The sequence below is a fragment of the Mus musculus genome, chromosome 13 (assembly GCF_000001635.26).
Source record: "Mus musculus strain C57BL/6J chromosome 13, GRCm38.p6 C57BL/6J".
NCBI lineage: Eukaryota > Metazoa > Chordata > Mammalia > Rodentia > Muridae > Mus > Mus musculus.
In genome coordinates this window covers 27,907,457-27,932,342 of record NC_000079.6, presented here as the reverse complement: position 1 = coordinate 27,932,342, position 24,886 = coordinate 27,907,457, and the positions used below count along the sequence as shown (strand labels likewise).

General features: G+C 38.4%; 2 pseudogenes; both read right to left on the bottom strand.

Moving 5' to 3' along the window:
- Positions 1-644: 644 nt before the first annotated feature.
- On the bottom strand, positions 645-2,758 carry Gm34165 (annotated as a pseudogene).
- Positions 2,742-3,735, bottom strand: Gm8045 (predicted gene 8045; annotated as a pseudogene).

Here is a 24,886-nt window from a genome sequence, read left to right as displayed (position 1 = left end):
CTGTTCACAGTGTTGTTCTTTGCACAGCTTAGTATTTTTGCATGTATATGGTAATAAACATCTACTGTGCGATTTTAGTTACTGTATTTATGCAGATTAATATTGTGTTGCCCTCCACATCTTTTCTACTACAACCTGCAGTGCCTTGATATTCTCTACACTCTTGAAGGTGAAGTGGAGACTGGGTTTTCAAACTGTTCACTTCAGATAGCTCAATGTCTCAAAGGATTCTTCTGATTTCAATGACATGACAAAATATCCCATGACTCTTCTCTAAGGGATGTGAATATCTTCATAACAATGGGGAAAATGCAGCTTTAGCTACATTATCTAATACCAGGGCATTACTAGGATCGATTCACATTGTCAATGAACAAAGTTAACTCTATGCCATAAAGAATAAAGGCATTTTCATGTCCTATGAAAATAGATACCTCTAAGACTTTCACTCTTTTGTCCAGGTATGTGTTAGGAAATCACTTCTTAAATGTTTGCTGAATTTTGGGTGTTGAATAAAATTGCTTATTTTTTTCTCCTAAGCACTGGTGTACAAAATCAATAATTAATCATACACTAAAATAAATGAAAATATCTAAAATGTAACAGGTAAGATATCCATCAATTTTGTATACAAAATAAAATTTTTGTTTGCATACTTTGTATTATTTAATGCAAATTAAAAATGATATTTATTCATGTAATTTATGCATAAGCATTACACTAATGTTCCACATACTTTCTTTTTTTTTCTTAGTAAAAACTAATTTATTAAAACCTGTGAGAAATTATAATGCTAATCGTGGTGGTAGAAGATAAAATCAGACTGCAGGACATCTCCAATAAAGAGATACAGCTTAACAGTGATAAGAGTCTAATAAAAAAATACTCCAAGGTTCAGTCAGACTTATACTCCATAAAAATATGTCCATATACTGTAGAACAGTAAGGGGAGAGCCAAAAGGTTGATGCCATTCACAGGGAGAATGAAACAGAGCCCTCCTATTCAAGTTCATTATGCTCTTTATAATGTCCTCTCTATTTTACCCCTTTCCCAACTTCTATGGTTCTTCACACTCTGAAAGTACTGGAATGCAGCCCTACAATTTTCAGATATAGTTGCTGTTCAAGCGTGTGTCTGTACTGTAGACATTAGGCTGAAAATAAGCTCATGGTATATCATCTCAACACAAGTACCTCAAATCAGAAGAATTTGACTGACATTCAAAGAAAATGAAATAATTATCTTTCCAATGTACATCAAAAAATGCTTGAATACATATGTTCTATGCCTCTAATGAGTCACTTGAGACCTGCCTTCCATTTGTCAGAGCCTAGCAATGATCTCACCTTACATATTCCCAACAAAACTGTAGATACAGAAATACCGACAATATAAACACCTCTTACTCACAAAGTAGACCTGCTTGGCTGCCTTACACCCTTGAGTGTGTCAATTAACTCAGAACAAAGTTGTACAAATCTGTCTGATATAACACCATCATCATGGACTTCATCAGGGGCAGGGTACTTCTCCAGGGTCAGCTGTGTGAGGTTGGCAGTGTGCTGTAGCAGCTTCTTCAGTCTGTCCATGGAAAAGAAGTTCTCCACAAAATCAACTTCAGTGAGCTGGGAACACTGGCTCAGCACAGGCAGGAGGACACTGATTTGCCAGTCCATGAGCTTACAGCCCTTCAATTTTAATGTCTGCAGAATAGCTGTCAGTCTTTCTAGCAGGCTTCGTGGGAATGAATGAATTAAAATGAAGGTGACACCACTCAGGTCCAGGTGTTTGAGCTGGCAGATGCTTGGACACTGGGACAGATACCTCATATCTGATTCTGACAGTGTGTAGTGAGTAACAGCAAGGGTCTCTAAGGGACTCTCAAAGCATCTGAGCATTTGGTCCAGACGTTCAGTCAGGAAGTAGACATCATTCAAATAGAGATGCTAGAGCTTATGCAGTTTGGAGAAGTGGGAAAAGATCTCTGTAACACAACAGGCTTCCATCGCTAGATCCCAAGGTATGCAGATTTCCTTGAAAAGGAGTTTCTGGTGGTTTTTCATCCAGCCCATGCCAGGGGCTAGCGATGCAAGGGTATATGTATCCCAGCATGTGTTTATTGCCAATTGCTGGATTGAGGCTGCATCAAAAACCTTCAAAACATCCAGTGGGTCATAGGCAGGAATGGCCCCAAACTCCAACTTCTCACAGATCACCAGTATCCCATTTTTTCTCTCCTTGGCCCAACAATACAAATATTTTAGGTATTTGGAGGGACGGTGGGACATGAGGGAAAGATTCATTTTTATAGTCATGGTCTGTTTCCCCTCTAGGATGGGATGATTTCCCACTGGTTGGTTCTTGCCAAAGACATCTTGAGAGCAGACTTCATGAAGTAATCCAGCCCAACCATCCCAGAAATCCTGGTGGGCATTTCCCAAATCAAGTACTTGTAGGTTCCACCTGATATATAGGTCGATCCTTTTGTGACATTAGCAAATCAAGGCCATCAAGCACAGCTTTAAGGGTCTCCAGGTGAGGATTATCCATCAGGGTTCCCACAGGAAGGTTTGGGAAGGGCCATGCTTCCACCATCTGCCTTAGTATGTTAGGTTGTTTGCTGGTGAATGCATCCTTGAAGAGTGGTGGGAAGAGTTGTATGGGCCGGCTCTGCAGAGCAGAGATGGTCAAGGCTTCATCTTTCAGCAGGTTTCTTCTTGCCAGCTGCTGCAGTGTTGGTGGGTCCTTGAAGCTCATTGTAGCTGAGCATTAGGTCCAGGCGTTCACTCAGGAAGTCGACATTATGCAAATGGAGATGCTGGAGCTTATGCAGTTTGGAGAACTCAGAAAAGATCTCTGTAACAATACGGGCTTCCTCTAGGTCCCTAAGGTCAGGTCTCCTGATGTTCATGAAAATGAGTTTCTGGAGGTTTTTCATCTGGCCCAGGCCACGGGCTAGCAATGCAAGTTTATATATATTCCAGTGTGTGGACTTTATTGCCAATTCCTGGATTGAGGCTACATAAGAAACCTTCAAGAACCGCAGTGGGTTACAGGGAATGTCCCTAAACTCCAGCTTCTCACAGATCACCTGTATCCCATCTTTTCTCTGCTCGGCCCACCAATGCAAATAGTTTAGGTATTTGGAATGACTGTAGTACTCGAGGGAAAGATTCATTTTTATAGTCATGGTCTGTTTCCCCCCTAGGATAGGATGATTTCCCACTGGTTGGTTCTTGCCAAAGACATCTTGAGAGCAGACTTCATGAAGGTAATCCAGCCCAACCATCCCAGAAGTCCTGGTGGGCATTTCCCAAATCAAGCACTTGTAGATTCCACCTGATGCCTAGGTCGATCCTTTTGTGACATCAGCAAATCAAGGCCATCTAGTACAGCTTTCAGGGTCTCCAGGTGATCAATCCCACTCAGAGCTCCCACAGGAAAGAGTGAGAAGGGCCATGCTGCCACCATCAGGCTCAGGATCTTAGGTTGTTTGCTGGTGAATGCATCCTTGAAGAGTGGTGGGAAGAGTTGCACAGGCAGGTTCGGCAGAGCAGAGATGGTCAAGGCGTCATTCTTTCAACAGACTTCTTCTTGCCAGCTGCTGGAGTGTTGGTGGGTCTTTGAAGCTCATCTTAGCTTTCAGGTAGGCAGATGAGTCTGCGGTCCAGTTCCCAACAATGTTCCAGTGGTAGCTGTGAATGGAAGTCCAAGGATCTAGCAGTTGCTCAGTCCCACAGGGCAAGCAGGCAAAAGAGGGAGAGAGTCTCCACATACTTTCATCTCAAGGATTTTACCAGTCTAAAAACAATAGATGATGGTGAATCATTTTGGTTTTCCACTTCTTAAAATCAGTTTTTTTTTCTAAACTTAAACTCAGGAAAATCTCCAAGAAAATAAAGGCAAGTATTAGACTAGTTTCTTTTTATGAAAAGACATTAGGCTTGAATAGAATTGTTGAAGCTGTATAAATCCACATGCTGGTCTTGTTTACCACGTCTACTGAATTAAAAACACAACTAGGTTAATTGATGTTATTAGCACACAGAGTGGAACTATAAATTAGGCCATTCTACATTTATCCTTCTGCAACTATTCAGCTTTGAACCCTGGGCTCATTCTAAATCAAAAGCGTCCTTATTAAACTTCTTGCAATATACTTTCCCATGTATTTTAGATGCTTTTTTCAATTCGTAGTCACCTAGCTAGCAATTCAAACGTGTTCATAAACAACCCTGATTTCTTTCCCTAGAGAAATTTTATACTCCTTTCTACCTTAAGTCAGTAAGCAGTGTAGAATGTCTCTATATACATTGTTTCATATCTCTAGTGTAAGACATCTCCCTTCCCAGCCACTGGTGTGTTTTGAAGATGCTTTCTACAAAAAGTCCTTTTCAGCTCTATCTAGCTTTACTTCATTGGTTATAAAAACATTAATGATCACTCACTCCAGTTAAGGCAACACCAAAAGACTAAGCTGCCCAAATTAGGTTTGCAAAAATAATGCTGTTTTTAAAACTCAAGTAGATGATTGTAGTGGAAGTTACTTACAGAGGCATGGTAGAGTCAAAGAGGTATCCATTTCTGAGGAACCAGACCAGAACTTTTCTGGTGACTCAAGAAATTGTTCTTGATGCACTTGTATCTTCAACTAACGCCACAACTCCTATATATGTAGGACACAATAAATAAGGCTACCTGCTGATAGGAAGAGCTATTAAGTAATGACTGGAATCCTGTGAGCATCCCATGACTCGTTCCCTGCAGGGATGTTAACATTTTCATTACTCTGGGGAAAAATAGAGCTGTGTCTTCATTAACTTATTCTGGGGCCATTACTAGCATTCACATTAGGTTGCAAATCAGCAGTTATCTCTACTCCATAAAGAATAAAGGCAGTTTCATGTACTAGGAAATACATGCCCCAAATATTTAAAACATTTGAAAATATATACAATCATAAGAGCTTCATTCTTTTCTTTAGGTAATTGTGTATATTTCAGTCATTATTTTTTAAATGTTTGCTGAATTTTAGACTCTGGATAAAAATATTTCATTGTTTTCTGGGCACTGGTACTAATAGCATATTCTAAACCAATGGTTCTCAAACTATATGTTGTAGCCCCTTTAGGAGTGGAAAGATCCTTTCTCAGGGGTTGCATATCAGATATAATGATTATCAGATAGTTACATTATGATTCATAACAGTAACAGAATTATAGTTATGGAGTATCAAGGAAAATAATTCTATAATTGGGGGTCACCACAACCTGAGGAACTATATTAAAGGTTGCAATAGGAAGAAGGTTGAGAACCACTGTTCTAAGTAATTTATTACATATGAGCATTGCTGATATTTTCAGAATATTGAGCATAGTTTTGCTTCTACAAATTATGCAGATAAAAACAATGGTTTATGGTACAACTACAAATGTGTAAAGTGCCTTTGGGTATGCAAATCACATCCTTTTATAGAAAATATCAAAAGAGTTTTGATGGGGCCTAGGATATCTCTGTTTACAGGTTTTCAACCAGACATATATCAATACATATAGGTTTTATCCATGGAACTGGACTTAATTCTAATCCAAATACATTTGATTATTCCTAAAATACCAGCAACACTAAGTCATTATCTTGCTTTGCTTAATAATTGTTTTAAGTTGATCTTTCTTAGTGATATTTCCCAGCAGTACCTATCATAGTAATATCTGCCATCACAAAAGATAACACTGTAGGATCTTCTTCTACATTAGCATTGTCAAGAATCCCTATCTTCATTGAAAAGAACATGTGATATCTTATTTCATAGACTTTATATGTAGGTATTTTTGCATATTGGTAACAGACTGCTTGTATAGAATCAGTATATCCAAAATTTAACAGTGGAGTCTAGCTATTATTTCTCTGTATCCACATATGCAGGCAACAGTAACTTTTCTTTCAAAAGATGCCTAGAATGATCCTTACACAATGAACTCCCTTTACTGCAGCAGTAGGTTCACTGCTAACATCGGCAACTCTTCTTATCTTCAGTGAGCAGTTCTTTTGGCATTGTAGTCTTTCACTAATATATATGCAAGTTTTATATCTTGTCCTTTTCAAAGTTTCTCTAGAAACTTGGCTTTTAAGCCACCTTCAATCTTCCCTATTTTTCTTGATCTTCTTTTTTTCCCTACTTATGCAATGTTAATTTCTTTAGCACTTAACACACCCAACTTACACTTCAGTTGCTATTACTCTTCAGTCACTATCTTCTCCTGTTCCTGTGCTGTTCAGGGAGAGATTCTTTTTTTTTTTTCAGTATCAAAATATTTAATACCTAGCCAAAGATTTACCAATAACTTAAAATCTACATTGAAATGCCATTGCATGCCTACAATTACAAGGAAAGTGTTGAGAAATAACCAGAAAGCACTAATGCATTGGTGTCGCTGTACTCGGCCCTTATTTCATTAGAATTCCACCACAATGATCTTAAACACAGAATAGGATTAGGTCTCTATTTTATAAATTGGAAAACTATTCTTCAGAAATGTGAAGAAAGTTATCTTAGTATGCCTATTACAATCAATCAAGGGTTTCAGGAAACATAAGAGGGACTTGAAGCCATTTGTCCACGTGTACTTTGGTAACATTGCTTGCCATTAATTCTTTACATTTGCTTATTTCACTCTATCATCTCTATCTATCTGTCTATCCATGTATCTATCTATCATCTTAAAGAAAAACAGGAGCCAATCCCTGCATCTCTTGCTTTATCTTGATGCTTATATTGAAAGTTGCATTGATTACCAGGGATAGACCATTTGGGAACTGATGCCTATATCTAAGTAAATACACAACCATCTTGCACTCTTGTACTCTACACTTATCAAAGGAATAGGCCTAGTAACAAAGAAGACTAACAGGCATGGATTTCAGAAAGGATTCTGATTAGAAGTTGGAAACTTAGAACAGATTCTTTGTTTTTGACATTCATCAAAATTGCAATATAGTCTCTCAAAATTTACTTGAACGTATATTTATATACAACATAAACAATATCTGACCCAATATTTTAAAGTTTACCTCTTATTATCATCACATATATCAGTGTTATGTAAACTGATGCCAAATATCTATTGTACCTAAAATTAATATATCTGAAACTATAATCTGAGCAAAAGAATACACTGCAAAGAACAGCAAATGAAGTGAGTGCTATATCAAAAAAAAGTTTTCCTGTCACTTAACAGAACAACAGTCAACAATTTGCATCTTCTTACGATGGGAACCAAGAGTATAAAAACCACACATGGACTGTAAGAGTTCACAGGGGACTCTTCCACTCCTGAAACTGAGTAACTAGACTGCTTTGACAGCTATTAAAATGAACAGTTAAAGTAATCCTTTCCAACAAGTAACAGCATCTCAAAGGTGACTGATGGGGGAAAATTATCACAAGAGATTAGAATTACCATCATCTCAAACACTGAGAACAATGAATCAACATTGGTCTCTTACCTGCATTATTCCTAAGACAAGGAAATCCAGAATAAGGGAGACAATGTAATGTCATGGGAACTATTTGATATATGTTGATGTTCTCTCACAAATAAGTAGTAAATCATATTTGTATTCACATACCTAAATTCTGTTATTTGTGAAGCATTTGACTAGAATAAGACAATTATATAGACAGATTTTATATAATATCAATAAAAATTATGACTGACTTACTTTTCAATATTGCAGGCATTGCTAAAGTGCCAGTTTCTAATATTAAAGAACAGTCTCATTGAACCCAGGTTTGTTTTAAAGAGAAAATATTAAAGGAAGCTTCACCCCAGTGCATCAATGAACACCTTAGAAACAGAAGGGTCATATTTGAGATGAAAATATTGTGATGGACCATTTGTTTATTAATTGAGGGTTTTGAGAATTTTTCAGTCTTACTCCAATGTTTGTGAAGGCAGCAGAACAGTTATAAGAAACAAATAAGTGTCTTCATTGGTTGGCTGCAGGGACACCAGTCCTGGTTAGATAGGACACTTCTAATTTTCTTCATCTCATCTCTGAACCTAATCACCAGGAACAGAGTCAGTGAGATAGGAATAGAAATTTAGTATACTTTAGGGCCCTGTTCTTTCTAAGTACTGAATACAGATTTGAGAAAAGTAAGGATTGTGAAATACATATGGTATTTCATGGATGTGAGCTGGAACACCCAAAATGAATAGACACTTAGCTTCTGTAAATCCAAGATAAAGTACGCTCTCACAAGAGTTGACAAATGAACAATGGGCAAGTTGCTACTCAACTGTAGACATGGATTTGACAAAGAAACAGTAAAGACACTAGATTTGCTTCTATTACTGAAGGGATTTTACAAATCTTCAGTAAGGTCCTTGAGTTCTTTGTACCTCATGGCTTCTGATATTGCAACATCTTTTCTTATTTTCTATGAAATAAATCCTCCAAATAATGCATGAATCCTAGTCCTTCAGGTCAAAGAGGCTTACACTTGATGGTTTAGGATGTACATAGTCAAGGGATAACTATTCAGAGATCTGCTGAGGTAATTTGGCATCTGTCTTTCTGACCAGGAATGGTATGATCCCAATTACTGTGAGGGATTGCTATTTACTCTTGACATTCCTGGATGTGAGGTTCTCAGTAATTTACCTTTGAAAGGTGTGGTATCTCTGGCACTCCCCTAATAGTGAGGCTTTCCTATATCTGGATGTGTAAATCATTTTCTTGCAAGGTGAAACATTTAAAAATTCATTTCTTACCACAACCAAGATCTCCTGACTTAAGTGTGTAAAAAGCTAAAATGTGTCAGTAGATTGCTCATCTTGCTGAAAATTATCTTACTTCTCAGCTGTAGTTTATTTTCCCCCTTAGCAATCTCTCTGATTTTGAATAGTAGAACAGCAGGAGTGCTTACATGACAGACATTTCAGTCACTAGATGGTACAGAGGGTTGTTCCAGGCACCCTCAGCAGATCATGTGTCACTTTCAGCTTGAATCCTTTGTTAAGCAACTATAATTGAACAATCACATTGAAGTTAGATGCCATAGGCAGATTTGGCTTAAAGAGACTGGAATAAACTTTCTCTTTGCCATTCATAAGTGTGTTGGAAACATTACTTTGTGTATGATACAAATCTTAGAAATATAAAATTTAGCCATTCACCATGATTAGTAGAATTTTAGACCAGATTAGATTCAGAAAGGTTAGTAGAGTATCCTGTGAAGATTCTAGAAAATTAGTGACTCTCAAAAAATATATATAATGCTTTCTTCAAACTCCATTTTCACTGCTTTTGTATATCACATTTTCTTTTTTTATTAGATATTTTCTTCATTTACATTTCAAATGCTATCCCAAAAGTCCCATATACCCTCCCCCTGCCTTGCTCCCGTACCCACTCATTTCCACTTCTTGGCCCTGGCGTTCCCCTGTACTGGGGCATATAAAGATTGCAATACCAAAGGGTCTCTCTTCCCAATGATGGCCAACTAGGCCATATTCTGCTATATATGCAGCTAGAGACATGAGCTATGGGGGCACTGGTTAGTTCATATTGTTGTTCCACCTATAAGGTTGGAGACCCCTTTAGCTCATTGGGTACTTTCACTTGCTCCTCCGACTGTGAGCATCCACTTTTGTATTTGGAAGGCACTGGCATAGCCTCACAAGAGACATCTATATCAGGGACATGTCAGCAAAATCTTGTTGGCATATGTAATAGTGTCTGAATTTGGTGGCTGATTATGGGATGGATTCCTGGGTGGGGCAGTCTCTCGATGGTCCTTCCTTCTCTCTCAGCTCTGAACTTTGTCTCTGTAACTCCTTCCATGGGTATTTTGTTCCCAATTCTAAGGAGGGACGAAGTATCCACACTTTGGTCTTTCTTCTTCTTGAGTTTCATGTGTTTTGCAAATTGTATCATGGGTATTCTAGGTTTCTGGGCTAATATCCACTTATGAGTGATTACATATCAAGTGACTTTTTTGTGATTGGGTTACCTCACTCAGGATGATATCCTTCAGATACATCCATTTGCCCAAGAATTTCATAAATTCATTGTTTTTAATAGCTGAGTAGTACTCCATTGTGTAGATGTACCACATTTTCTGTATCCATTCCTCTGCTGAGCGACATCTGGGTTCTTTGCAGCTTCTCGATATTATAAATAAGGCTGCTATGAACACAGTGTCCTTCTTACCGGTTGGAACATCATCTGGGAATATGCCCAGGAGAGGTATTGCTAGATCTAACAGTAGTACTATGTCCAGTTTTCTGAGGAACAACCAGATTGATTTCCAGAGTGGTTCTACCAGCTTGAAATCCCACCAGCAATGGAGGAGTATTCCTCTTTCTCCACATCCTGGCCAGCACCTGCTGTCACCTGAATTTTTGATCCTAGCCATTCTGACTGGTGTGGGGTGGAATCTCAGGTTTGTTTTGATTTGCATTCCCCTGATGATTAAGGATGTTGAACATTTTTTCAAGTGCTTCTCACCCCTTCGGTATTCCTCAGTTGAGAATTCTTTGTTTAGCTCTGAACCCCATTTTTAATGGGGTTATTTGAATTTCTGGAGTTCAGCTTCTTGAGCTCATTGTATATATTGTCCCCCATGACATTTAGGACTGGTAAAAACTCTTTCCAATTTGGTTGGTGGCCTTTTGGTCTTATGGACAGTATCTTTTGCCTTACAGAAGCTTTGCAATTTTATGAAGTCCCATTTCTCAATTATTGATCTTAAAGCACAGGCCATTGCTGTTCTGTTTAGGAATTTTTCCCCTGTGCCCATATCTTTGAGGTTTCCCCCACTTTCTCCTCTGTAAAGTTCAGTGTCTTTGGTTTTATGTAGTGTTCTTTGATCCACTTAGACTTGAGTTTTGTACAAGGAGATAAAAATGGATCAATTCTCATTCTTCTACATGATAACTGCCAGTTGTGACAGCACAATTTGTTGAAAATGCTGTCTTTTTTACACTGGAATGTTTTAGCTTTCTTGTTAAAGATCAAGTAATGATAGGTGTGTGTGTTCATTTCTGGGTCTTCAATTCTATTCCATTGATCTACCTGTCTGTCACTGTACAAGTACCATGCAGTTTTTTATCACAATTGGCCTGTAGTACAGCTTGAGGTCAGACATGGTGATTCTCCCAGAGGTTGTTTTATTGTTGAGAATAGTTTTTGCAATCCTAGGTTTTTGTTAATCCAGATGAATTTGCAAATTGCCTTTTCTAACTCAGTGAAGAGTTGAGTAGGAATTTTGATGGGGATTGCATTGAATCTGTAGATTGCTTTTGGCAAGATAGCCATTTTTCACTATATTGATCCTGCTAATCCATGAGCATGGGAGATCTTTCCATGTTCTGAGATCTCCTTCAATTTCTTTCATCAGAGACTTGAACTTCTTGTCATACAAATCTTTCACTTCCTTACTTAGAGAGTCACACCAATGTATTTTATGTTTTTTGTGACTATTGTGAAGGGTGTTGTTTTCCTAATTACTTTCTCATCCTGTTTATCCATTGTGTAGAGTAAGGCCACTGATTTGTTTGAGTTAATTTTATATCCAGCTACCGTGCTGAAGCGGTTTATCAGGTTTAGGAGTTCTCTGGTGGAATTTTTAGGGTCACTTATATATACTATCATATCATCTGCAAACAGTGATATTTTGACTTCTTCCTTTCCAATTTGTATCCCCTTGATCTCCTTTGGTTGTTGAATTGCTCTGGCTAGGACTTCAAGTACTATATTGAATAGGTAGGAAGAAAGTAGGCAGCCTTGTCTACTCCCTGATTTTAGTGGAATTACTTCCAGCTGCTCTCCATTTACTTTGATGTTGGCTACTGGTTTGCTGTATATTGCGTTTATCATGTTTAGGTATGGGCCTTGAATTCCTGATCTTTCCATGACTTTTATCATGAATGGGTGTTGGATCTTGTCAAATGCTTTCTCAGCATCTAATAAGATGATCATGTGATTTTGTCTTTGAGTTTGTTTAATTAGTGGATTACGTTAATGGATTTCTATATATTAAACCATCCCTGTATCCCTGGGATAAATCCTTCTTGGTCATGATGGATGATAATTTTGATGTTTTCTTGTATTCAGTTTGTGAGGATTTTATTGAGTATTTTTGCATTGATATTCATAAGGTAAATTGGTCTGATTTACTCTTTCTTTGCTGGATCTTTGTGTGGTTTAGGTACTAGAGTAATTGTAGCTTCATAGAATGAATTGGGTAGAGTACTTTCTTTTTTCTATTTTGTGGAATAGTTTGAGGAGAGTTGGAATTAGGTCTTCTTTGCAGGTCTGATAGAAGTTTGCACTAAACCCATCTGGTCCTGGGCTTTTTTGGTTGGGAGACTATTATTAATGGCTGCTTATATTTCTTTAGGGGAAATGGGACTATTAAGATCATTAATCTGAACCTGATTTAACTTTTGTACCTGGTATCTGTCTAGAAATTTGTCCACTTCATCCAGGTTTTCTAGTTTTGTTGAGTATAGCCTTTTGTAGTAGGATCTGATGATGTTTTGGATTTCCTCAGGATCTGTTGTTATGTCTTCTTTTTCATTTCTGATTTTGATAATTAGGATACTCTCCCTGTGCCCTCTAGTTAGTTTGGCTAAGGGTTTATCTATCTTGTTGATTTTCTCAAAGAACCAGCTCCTGGTTTGGTTGATTCTTTGAATAGTTCTTTTTGTTTCCACTTGGTTGATTAGAGCACTAAGTTTGATTATTTACTGCTATCTACTCCTCTTGGTGAATTTGCTTCCTTTCATTCTAGAGCTTCTTGGTGTGTTTTCAGACTGCTAGTGTGTGCTCTCTCTAGTTTCTTTTTGGAGGCACTCAGGGCTATGAGTTTTCCTCTAAGGACGATGTTCATTGTGTCCCATAAGTTGGGTATGTTGTGGCTTCACTTTCATTAAATTCTAAAAAGTCTTTAATTTCTTTCTTTATTTCTTCCTTGACCAAGGTATCATTAAGTAGAGTGTTGTTCAGTTTCCACAGGAATGTTGGCTTTCTATTATTTATGCTTTTATTGAAGATTAGTCTTAGTCTGTGGCGATCTGACAGGATGCATTGGATAATTTCAATATTTTTGTAGCTCTTGAGGCATTTTTTGTGACTGATTATATGGTCAATTTTGGAGGAGGTACCACTAGGTGCTGAGAAGTAGGTATATCTTTTTGTGTTAGGATAAAATGTTCTGTAGATATCTGTTAAATCCATTTGTTTCATATCTTCTGTTATTGTCTATGTGTCTTTGTTTAGTTTCTGTTTCCAGGATCTGACCATTGGTGAGAGTGGGATGTTGAAGTCTCTCACTATTATTGTGTAAGATGCAATGTGTGCTTTGAGTTTTACTAAAGTTTCTTTAATGAATGTGTCTGCCCTTGCATTTGGAGCATAGATATTTAGAATTGAGAGTTCATCTTGGTAGATTTTACCTTTGATGAGTATGAAGTGCCCCTCCTTGTCTACACAGGGGTGATGGGTTCCTGCTGTAGAATATAATAAAGAGAAAGTTGGACTTCTTTCTCAAGTGACTTTCATTTATGACACAGATAAAGGCAGGGAGATCAGTTAGGAATTAACAATTAGGAGGAAAGAGAACTAAAACCAAGAGAAGATTTAAAAGTGAAGAAAAGTTGTGAGGTAGTCAGTTATATAAACTGCCACCAATGTAGGCCCCATCAACAACATATGGTACACACTGAACATTCATGAACTTCCACTAACATTTACTAAACCATGAATGTTAATGCTAGTTCAGATTTTCATAAAGAATAATAGGTTGTGTCTTAGTCAAGGTTTCTATTCCTGGACTAAACATCGTGACCAAGAACTAAGCTGGGAAGGAAAGGATGTATTCAGCTTATACTGCCACATTAATGTTCATCACTAAAGGAAGTCAGGGCTGGAACTCAAACAGGTCAGGAAGCAGGAGCTGATACAGAGGCCATGGAAGGATGTTACTTATGGTCTTGCTTCCCCTGGCTTGCTCATCTTGCTTTCTTAGAGAACCCAAGAATACTAGCCCAGGGATGGCTCACCTACAATGGGCCCTCCCACCCCTGATCACTAATTGAGAAAATATCTTACAGCTTGATCTCATGGAAACATATCCTCAAGTGAGACTTTTTTCTCTGTGATAACTCCAGCTTATGTCAAGTTAACATACAAAACCAGCCAGTACAGGTTGCATCCTAGAGGATAAGCATTAGTGAAAGGCTCTAATCCATTGACAATTCATAGACTGGGTAAAATATCCATTTAAAGATTTCACTCATATATTGTAATTTATATTATACAATTTTTGTTGCTTGATGTGCCAATATTGTACATATGTGATTGCATTCCTATTACAGTGCCTATAATATCCCAAAGCAAGGCAAAGCCTGTCAACTACTTCAGGAGACTTGAAAAAATACCCAGGGTGAGATCACACTCTGCTGGACTTTGCTCCTTGTTTTTTGGATTAGTGAGGTGAGAAGAGTGGCAGATGCTGAAGGTTTCATGAATGAACCCTCGTTTATCTCACCCTATACTCTCTTCTTGATTCTGATCTCCTTACCCCATTCCATTTAACCTTCCCTTTCCATTATTGACCTTTTACCCTTTATATCATTTTATTCTATCTTTCTTCATGCATCCTGGTTTAACCGGTTTTTATTCATAGTTCAGTTTATTCCTTTATACCAGTGGTTTCTCTCTCCCTTCTTTGAAACAATTTTCTATATCTCATGAGTAATTTCCCAACCTCTCTGTGAATGGCAAACACTCAAAGATAGTATCCATAAATGAGAGAAAATGTGGTGTTTTTGTGTCTGAATCTAGATTTACTCGCTCAGAATGATTGTTTCCAGTCTAGTCATTTACTTGCAAATTTCATAGTTCTCTTCTTTCTTAAAAAGCTCAATTATACTCTATTGTGTAAATGTACCTAATTTTCATTATAAATTCATCAGCTGATGGACATCTAGTTTGGTTCCATTTCTGGGATATTGTCAACAAGATAGTGACATGTAGAAAACGTACACTAGATATGTATCTTTCAGATTGTACATAATTCAACACCAAATGGGTAAAGGATGTCAACATGATACCCTGATTCTGACAGAAAGAAAGTTGGGAATACACTCAAACTTGATTTCTTGCTCCACAGATTAGCACTTGCTGCTTTCTTATCCTTTGAAGGTTTATGGTTTGACATTTGGATCTTTATGCTTTTTCTTTTAGGTTACACTGAATCATGACTGTTAGCATGGAGGAGGTGGCCAGTTGGGGAAGAAAAGCTGGAAGTCAGAGACCTATTTAAAAGTTCAGAGAACATTACTTCAACTTGGAAATTGATTTGATAGATACCATTATTATCTGTTCAAACATTCCTTCAAATGACATCCAGCTTTGGCCATCTGCCATAGCATATGGGCTATAGAGGACATGCTCAGTCACAGTAGCAATTTGGCATCAGCAACAGGGCCCCTGATAAAAGAGAGGAGTGATTCTAAAATCCCTCACTATTATTCCCAGGTTACCAAAAAGTCAGCCTGTGAGAAGTAGTCTCTTCACAGTGTCTTCCTTTGTGTGACTTGGTATATTGAGGTGTGTGGAGTAAGGAACAACTACCATTGTGAAATGTTAGGTATTATATTTCATAGATTTATATTTTGAAATGTGGACCTTCTTTTTTATTAATTAATATTTTATTTATTTACATCCCAACTTCGCCCTCTCTTGGTCACCCCTTCAAAGTTCTTCCCTCATCTCCCCTCCCCTCTGCCTCTGAGAGAGTGATCCCCGTATCCACCAACCCTGAGAATGCTCTATCATTGCGGGCTCAGTCTCTGAAAACTCCCAGGGGTCCAGGTTAGCTAACACTGTTGGTCTTCCTATTGTGTTGCCATCCCCTTCAGTTCCTTCACTCCTTTCCCTTCATATAGTTCCCTGACCTCTGGCCAGTGCTTAGCTGTGAGTATCTGAATCTTTATATTTGCTTTTATTTGGCATTACTCTCACCAGTGCTTCTGCATTTTTCAAACATTTGAAGCTTTAGTTTAGCCTAAGTATACAAGTCACTCTCCTCAGACCATTTAATGTCTCAGGGGATTCAGCTGATGTTCAATACTAAGACACTTGTGAATTTGTAACTTCAGTTTAATGTGTAATGTTAACATTTTGGATGGCAATGTGACAAGGAGAGCTCAATTACTTTGTTTGCTTTGTTCATGCCTTAGGTGAATGAGCACGTTATTGTTTGTTTATTCATATTTAAGATGACAAGAATGGTTTTGTAAAAATGATGCCACAGCCTAGAATTGTCAAATCATCATGGTAATGTCATGCATTTCTACCTTTACTAAGATGTGAAGACCCTTTCTGTGGCCTTTATGCTCGACACAACTCTGAATAGGCAGAGCCTTCCTGAATAGCATGATGATAAAATAGGTAGCTTACAGAACATATGAATTTCACCACTGCATTATTGACAATTTTGAAAGGCAGCATGCTACTGGGGACCTTGCACATCATCTGGAGCTTTATATAGCCTTGGTTACAGCCATTACCTGCATAGAATATCCCATTGTCCTTGATGACACCTTAGCACTGAATATAAACAGGTGCTTTATTTCTGTTTTGTCAGCTTTGCATCCACACATTTTTCAAAATTTGGTGATGATCAGTATTGGCTTTCCATCAATTTCCCTTTCAAAGATGGACGAACAGGAGCTCTAACACAGCAACAATTTAAACTCTTAAGAGGAGGAAGCAGCACATATATCTCAAAATGATACATTCTTTCTTCTAAAGTTGTAAATCCAACCCATATCATGGTAGGGTCTCATTCCAGTTAAATGCCTCAATTTCTTTAATTTCTGTTTGAATGACATTTTAATTTAATTTAATCTTTGAAAATGTATACATCACATTTTGAGACATTTAATCTTTACCAAGAATTTTTCAGCATGATTCACATTCTGCAAGGTTGTGGTAATATCAAAGAGCAAAACATGCCCACTGTAATATTCTTTAAGAAAAGCATCTTAGCTAATATGTAAGAAAAGGACTTCAAAATAGGATTTAAGTATGTCCAAGGGGCTCAAAGAGGCTATGAATCAATGTTCCCCAAAAGACTGTTTGAACACAGAGTTGAATATAATGAAAACAATTCAATATATGAAAATTTATAAAATTTAATGGCAATATAGACTGTATAAAGATAATTTAATCTGGAATAAGACGATAAAAAAGTGAGGAATTCAAACCAAAAACTTAGAGGAAGGCCTGTTCAACACTGTGGATCAAGTGAAAAGGAGAGTATCTGATTGCCGCAGTCTCTGACCCGCAGAGACAAGAATGACAAGGACACCGAGGCGGGTTCACGCAGCAGCTTCTTTACTTGTAGCTTTTTTACTTCCAGCTCTCTCTCCAGCAGCTTCTTCCCCCTGGCCTTCGTGCAGCAAGGGCTATACTCCTATACTCTCAGCAACTGACCTCATCTCACTCCACACCACCCATCCAATCAGAATCACACATGCTCCAGGAATGAGCTCAGGTGGGTCACAGATAGGCTGACAGATCTGGAGCGTGAGGAATAGTCCAGCCTGGCAGGCAGCCTACGCATACAGTTCTACTGCACATATTCGGGCAAGGCAGTAAACATGTGGGGTTCACGGGGCCTGGCAATGGGCCAGGGCGCCATCTTGGCCCACTGCGGCCATACCTGCTTTCCACATCTGATCTTGATGACAAAGTAGAAGAAAGGGATCATCCAGTCAAAGAAAACTATAAAAAAAGTTCAGGCACAAAATGTCCATGAAATCTGTGACACCAGAAAAAGACCAAACACATAAATAATAGGTATAGAAAGAGATGAAAAGATTTTCAACAAAATTACAAAAGAATTTTCCCAGATTTAAAGAAAAGTATGCCTTTCAATGTTCTCGAGGCAGGTAGAACATCAGACAGGAACAGAAAAGAAACCCCTATGACACCTAAAAATCACTACAATAAGTTGACAGATGCAGAAAGAATATTGAAAAATATAAGGGTAAAAAACCTAGTCATAAATAATGACAGGTTTGTTAGAGTAACACAAGCTTTTCAATGGAAAACCTGAAATCTAGAAGGGCTTAGGTTGATGGCCTACAAACTCTGAAGGAACAGATGTCCCATACCAGACAACTATTTCCTGAAAAATCACTAGTCATACTTGGAGAAGAAAATAAAAAGTGTCTATGATAAAACAAACTTAAGGAAGTCAGAGCTACAGAGGATATCAGGATTATTTCAATATGAGAGGGAGATTAACAACACAAGGAATAAATAATCTGAACATGGACTGAGCATCTGCTGGAGACATCTTGGATCCTGGACTCCACCAAGACTACTCTTCACAGGTGAGAGTGTGGACTATAGAAGCTAACAGCTTCTGGGACAGGTGGGAGCCACAGAGCTTCTGAGGCAGCACCCTTTTCAGGCTCCAGACATCTGGGCATCTTCCCTGACAGAGGATAGGTGTCCGCCTGGCCCAGGAGGGCTTTGCCTGAGCATCTGCAAGAGACATTTTGGTTCCCAGACTCCACAGAGACTAGTCTGCACAGGTGAGAGTTTGGACTACAGAAGCTAACAGATTCTGGGACAGGTCCTGTTTCGGGCCTTCATTTTCTGCCAGGAAGCAAGTCTGAAAGCCAGATATCTGTGCACCTTCCCTGAAAGAGGAGAGCCTGCCTGCAGAGAGTGCTCTGACCACTGAAGCTTAGGAGAGAGCTAGTCTCCCCGGTCTGCTGGTAGAGAATAACAGAATCATGAGAGGAACAAACTTTAACCAGAGACAACTATAACAACTGAATCCAGAGTTTACCGGATGGTGAAAGGCAGACATAAGAATCTTACTAACAAAAACCAAGACCACTCACCATCATCAGAACCCAGTACTCCCACCTCAGCCAGTCCAGGGCACCACAACACACCCGAAAACCTAGACCCAGATTTAAAGGCATATCTCATGATGATGGTAGAAGACATCAAGAAGGTCTTTAATAACTAACTTAAAGAAATACAGGAGAATACCGCTAAAGAGTTGCAAGTCCTTATAGAAAAACAGGAAAACATATTCAAACAGATGATGGAAATGAACAAAACCATACTAGACCTAAAAAGGGAAGTAGACACAATAAAGAAAACCCAAAGTGAGGCAATGCTGGAGATAGAAACCCTAGAAAAGAAATCTGGAACCATAGATGCGAGCATCAGCAACAGAATACAAGAGATGGAAGAGAGAATCTCAGATGCAGAAGATTCCATAGAGAACATCGGCACAACAGTCAAAGAAAATACAAAATGCAAAAAGATCCTAACTCAAAACATCCAGGAAATCCAGGACACAATGAGAAGACCAAACCTACGGATAATAGGAGTAGATGAGAATGAAGATTTTCAACTCAAAGGGCCAGTAAATATCTTCAACAAAGTTATAGAAGAAATTGTCACAAACCTAAAGAAAGAGATGCCCATGAACATACAAGAAGCCTACAGAACTTCAAATAGACTGGACCAGAAAAGAAATTCCTCCTGATACATAATAATCAGAACAACAAATGCACTAAATAAAGATAGAATATTAAAAACAGTAAGGGAAAAGGGTCAAGTAACTTATAAGGCAAGCCTATCAGAATTTTACCAGATTTTTCACCAGAGACTATGAAAGACAGAAGATCCTGGACAGATGTTATAGAGACGCTAAGAGATAACAAATGCCAGCCCAGGCTACTATACCCAGCCAAACTTTCAATTACTGTATATGGAGAAACCAAAGTATTCCATGACTGAACCAAATTCACACATTATCTTTCCACGAATCCAGCCCTTCAAAGGATAATAACAGAAAAAAACCAATACAAGGATGGAAACCATGTCCTAGAAAAAAAAAAAACAAGAAAGTAATCCTTCAACTAACCCAAAAGAAGACAGCCACAGGAACAGAATGCCAATGTTAACAACAAAAATAATAGGAAGCAACAATTACTTTTCTTTAATAACTCTTAATATCAATGAACTCAACTCCCCCCCAAAAAGACATAGACTAACAGACTGGCTACACAAACAGGACCCAGCATTTTGCTGCTTACAGGAAACCCATCTCAGGGAAAAAGAGAGACACTACCTCAGAAAGAAAGGCTGGAAAACAATTTTCCAAGCAAATAGTCTGAAGAAACAAGCTGGAGTAGCCATTCAAATATCTAATAAAATCAACATCCAACCCAAAGTCATCAAAAAAGATGAGGTGCACTTCATACTCATCAAAGGTAAAATCTACCAGGAGGAACCCTCAATTCTTAATATCTATGCTCCAAATACAAGGGCAGCCACATTCATTAAAGAAACTTTAGTAAAGCTCAAAGCACACATTGCACCTCACACAATAATGGTGGGAGACTTCAACACACCACTTTCACCAATGGATAGATCATGGAAACAGAAACTAAACGGGGACACAGTAAAACTGACAGAAGTTATGAAACAAGTGGATCTAACAGATATCTACAGAACATTTTATCCTAAAACAAAAGGATATACCTTCTTCTCAGCACCTCATGGTACCTTCTCCAAAACTGACCACATAATAGATCACAAAACAAGCCTCAACAGATACAAAAATATTGAAATTGTCCCATGCATCCTATTAGATCACCATGGATTAAGGCTGATCTTCAATAAGAAAATAAATAATAGAAAGCTAACATTCACTTGGAAACTGAACAACACTCTTCTCAATGATACCTTGGTCAAGGAAGGAATAAAGAAAGAAATTAAGGACTTTTTAGATTTTAATGAAAATGAAGCCACAACATACCCAAACTTATGAGACACAATGAAAGCATTTTTTTTCCATTTTTTATTAGGTATTTAGCTCATTTACATTTCCAATGCTATACCAAAAGTCCCCCATACCCACCCACCCCCACTCCCCTACCCACCCACTCCCCCTTTTTGGCCCTGGCGTCCCCCTGTACTGGGGCATACAAAGTTTGCGTGTCCAATGGGCCTCTCTTTCCAGTGATGGCCGACTAGGCCATCTTTTGATACATATGCAGCTAGATTCAAGAGCTCCGGGGTACTGGTTAGTTCATAATGTTGTTCCACCTATAGGGTTGGAGATCCCTTTAGCTCTATGGGTTCATTCTCTAGCTCCTCCAATGGGAGCCCTGTGATCCATCCATTAGCTGACTGTGAGCATCCACTTCTGTGTTTGCTAGGCCCCGGCATAGTCTCACAAGAGATAGCTACATCTGGGTCCTTTCGATAAAATCTTGCTAGGGTATGCAATGGTGTCAGCGTTTGGATGCTGATTATGGGGTGGATCCCTGGATATGGCTGTCTCTACATGGTCCATCCTTTCATCCACCAGAGAACTCCTCAACCTGATAAACAGCTTCGGTGAAGTAGCTGGATATAAAATTAACTCAAACAAGTCAATGGCCTTTCTGTACACAAAGGATAAACAGGCTGAGAAAGAAATTAGGGAAGCAACACCCCTCTCAATAGTCACAAATAATATAAAAAAATACCTTGGCTTGACTCTAAGGAAGTGAAAGATCTGTATGATAAGATGTTCAAGTCTCTGAAGAAATAAATTAAAGAAGATCTCAGAAGATGGAAAGTTCTCCCATGCTCATGGATTGGAAGGATCAATATAGTAAAAATGGCTATCTTGCCAAAAGCAATCTACAGATTCAATGCAATCCCCATCAAAATTCTAACTCAATTCTTCAACAAATTAGAAAGAGGAATCAGCAGATTCATCTGGAATAACAAAAAAACCTAGGATAGCAAAAACTCTTCTCAAGGATAAAAGAATCTGTGGTGGAATGACCATGCCTGACCTAAAGCTGTACTACAGAGCAATTGTGATAAAAAACTTCATGGTACTGGAATAGCGACAGACAAGTAGACCAATGGAATAGAATTGAAGACCCAGAAATGAACCCACACATCTATGGTTACTTGATCTTTGACAAGGGAGCAAAAACCATCCAGTGGAAGAAAGATAGCATTTTCAACAAATGGTGCTGGCATAACTTGCAGTTATCATGTAGAACAATGTGAATTGATCCATTCCTATCTCCTTGTACTAAGGTCAAATCTAAGTGGATCAAGGAACTCCACATAAAACCAGACACACTGAAACTTGTAGAGGAAAAAGTAGGGAAAAGCCTCGAAGATATGGGTACAGGGGAAAAGTTCCTGAATAGAACAGCAATGGCTTGTGCTGTAAGATTGAGAATCGATAAATGGGACCTCATAAAATTGCAAAGCTTCTGCAAGGCAAAAGACAAAAAGTCCACCAACAGATTGGATAAGTATTTTACCTATCCTAAATCAGGTAAGGGGACTAATATCCAATATATATAAAGAACTCAAGAAGGTGGACTCTAGAAAATCAAATAACCCCATTAAAAATGGGGCTCAGAGTTAAACAAAGAATTCTCACCTGAGGAATACCGAATGGCTGAGAAGCACCTGAAAAACTGTTCAACATCCTTAATCATCAGGGAAATGCAAATCAAAACAACCCTGAGATTCCACCTCACACCGGTTAGAATGGCTAAGATCAACAATTCAGGTGACAGCAGATGCTGGCTAGGATCTGGAGAAAAAGGAACATTACTCCATTGTTGGTGGGTTTGCAAGCTTGTACAAACACTCTGAAAATCAGTATGGCGATTCCTCAGAAAATTGGACATAGTACTACCGGAGGCTCCCACAATACCTCTCCTGGGCATATATCCAGAAGATGTTCCAACAGGTAAGAAGGACACATGCTCTACTATGTTCATAGCAGCCTTATTTATAATAGCCAGAAGCTGGAAAGGACCCAGATGCCCCTCAACAGAGGAATGGATACAGAAAATGTGGTATATTTACACAATGGAGTACTGCTCAGCTATTAAAAAGAATGAATTTATGAAATTCCTAGCCAAATGGATGGACCTGGAGGGCATCATCCTGAGTGAGGTAACTAAATCACAAAAGAACGCACACAATATGTACTCACTGATAAGTGGATATTAGCGCAGAAACTTAGAATACGCAAGATATAAGATACAATTTGCTAGACACATGCAACTTAAGAAGAACGGACACCAAATTGTGGACACTTTGCCCCTTCTTAGAATTGGTAACAAAACACCCATGGAAGGAGTTACAAAGACACAGTTTTGAGTGGAGAAGAAAGAATGGGCCATCTAGCGACTGCCATATCCTAGGATCCATCCCATAAATAGTTTCCAAACGCTGACACCATTGCATACACTAGCAAGATTTTGCTGAAAGGACCCAGATATAGCTGTCTCTTGTGAGAGTATGCCAGGGCCTAGCAAACACAGAAGTGGATGCTCATAGTCAGCTATTGGATGGATCACAGGGCCCCCAATGGAGGAGCTAGAGAAAGTAACCAAGGAGCTAAAGGGATCTGCAACCCTATAGGTGGAACAACATTATGAACTACCCAGTACCCTCTGGAGCTTGTGTCTCTAGCTGCATATGTATTAGAAGATGGTGTAGTCTGCTATCAGTGTAAAGAGAGGCCCATTGGTTGTGTAAACTTTATCTGCCTCAGTACAGGGGAATGCCAGGGCCAAGAAGTGGGAGTGGGTGTGTGGGGGAGTGGGTGGGGGAGATTATGGGGGAGTTTTGGGATAGCATTGGAAATGTAAATGAAATAAATACCTAATAAAAAGTAATCTGAACACAATTAACTGAAGTTGGTCTAAGAAAACATACTACTATAACAACATAATAGGAATTAATAAGCAATATTCAATAATAACAACATTGCCTGTCTCTCTTCCCCAATACAACATACAGACAAATTGAGGGAACAAAAAACAGGATCTATATTTCTGTTTCTAGCAAGAGACAAATTTTACTACTGAGGAAGTATAATACTTTAGGGAAAAAATACAGAAAACAAAATTCTAAGTAAATGTAATTAAGAAACAAGCAGGTATAGTTTGTCAAACACCTGGAAAAAGCTCCAAATCAAAAGTAGTCAGAAGAGATAGGAAAGGATAATACATACTCATTAAATGAAATATCCTATAAAAGTAATTTTAATTTTAACATTTATACATCTAAGCCAGGAGCAACCAATTTCATACAAAAACCACTACAAGGCGTAAAACCACATATGGACTCTAACACAGAGACAGTGTGTAATGACTATACTCCATTCTCACAATAGGCAGGTTATCCAAATAAAAGCTATGTTGAGAAACTTTGGAGTTAAATAATGTCATAAACCAAATGAACGTCACAGACATGTAAAGAAAATGCCACCCAACCACCGAAGAATACAGTTCTCAAATTGACTTCATTTTGAATTTTTGGGATTGATCATTCTATGTTTGGGAGCTCACCTGTTCATTCCATGGCATGTAAACTCATACATTAGTCCTCCTACTAAGACATGCTAATACTCCTCTTTTCTATCATAGGCCAATTTAAACTGCATACAATGTCTCCAGACATTGTTACACATCTTGAGGGAAATGGAATTCTATTAGAACCAGCAATTCAAGAGTATATTGTATGTTTGCTTCCCGGAACAATGATTGAAAAATACTTCTCAGGTTCACCTGGCTTTACTTCTCCAAGTAAGGCCTCAATAAATGCCTGGTCACTCCAGATAGGGCAATGATGGCACCTAAAGAAGTAAAATGTTCAAACCAGCTTTGTAAGTGATGCAGTGTCTAGATTCCATTACAGGATCTTGGATGAAGATTACTTATAAAGGAATAGTTGAGCCAGAGACATTGGTATGTCTTGGAGTTTCTTGATGAAGATCATCAAGAACTTAGCTGT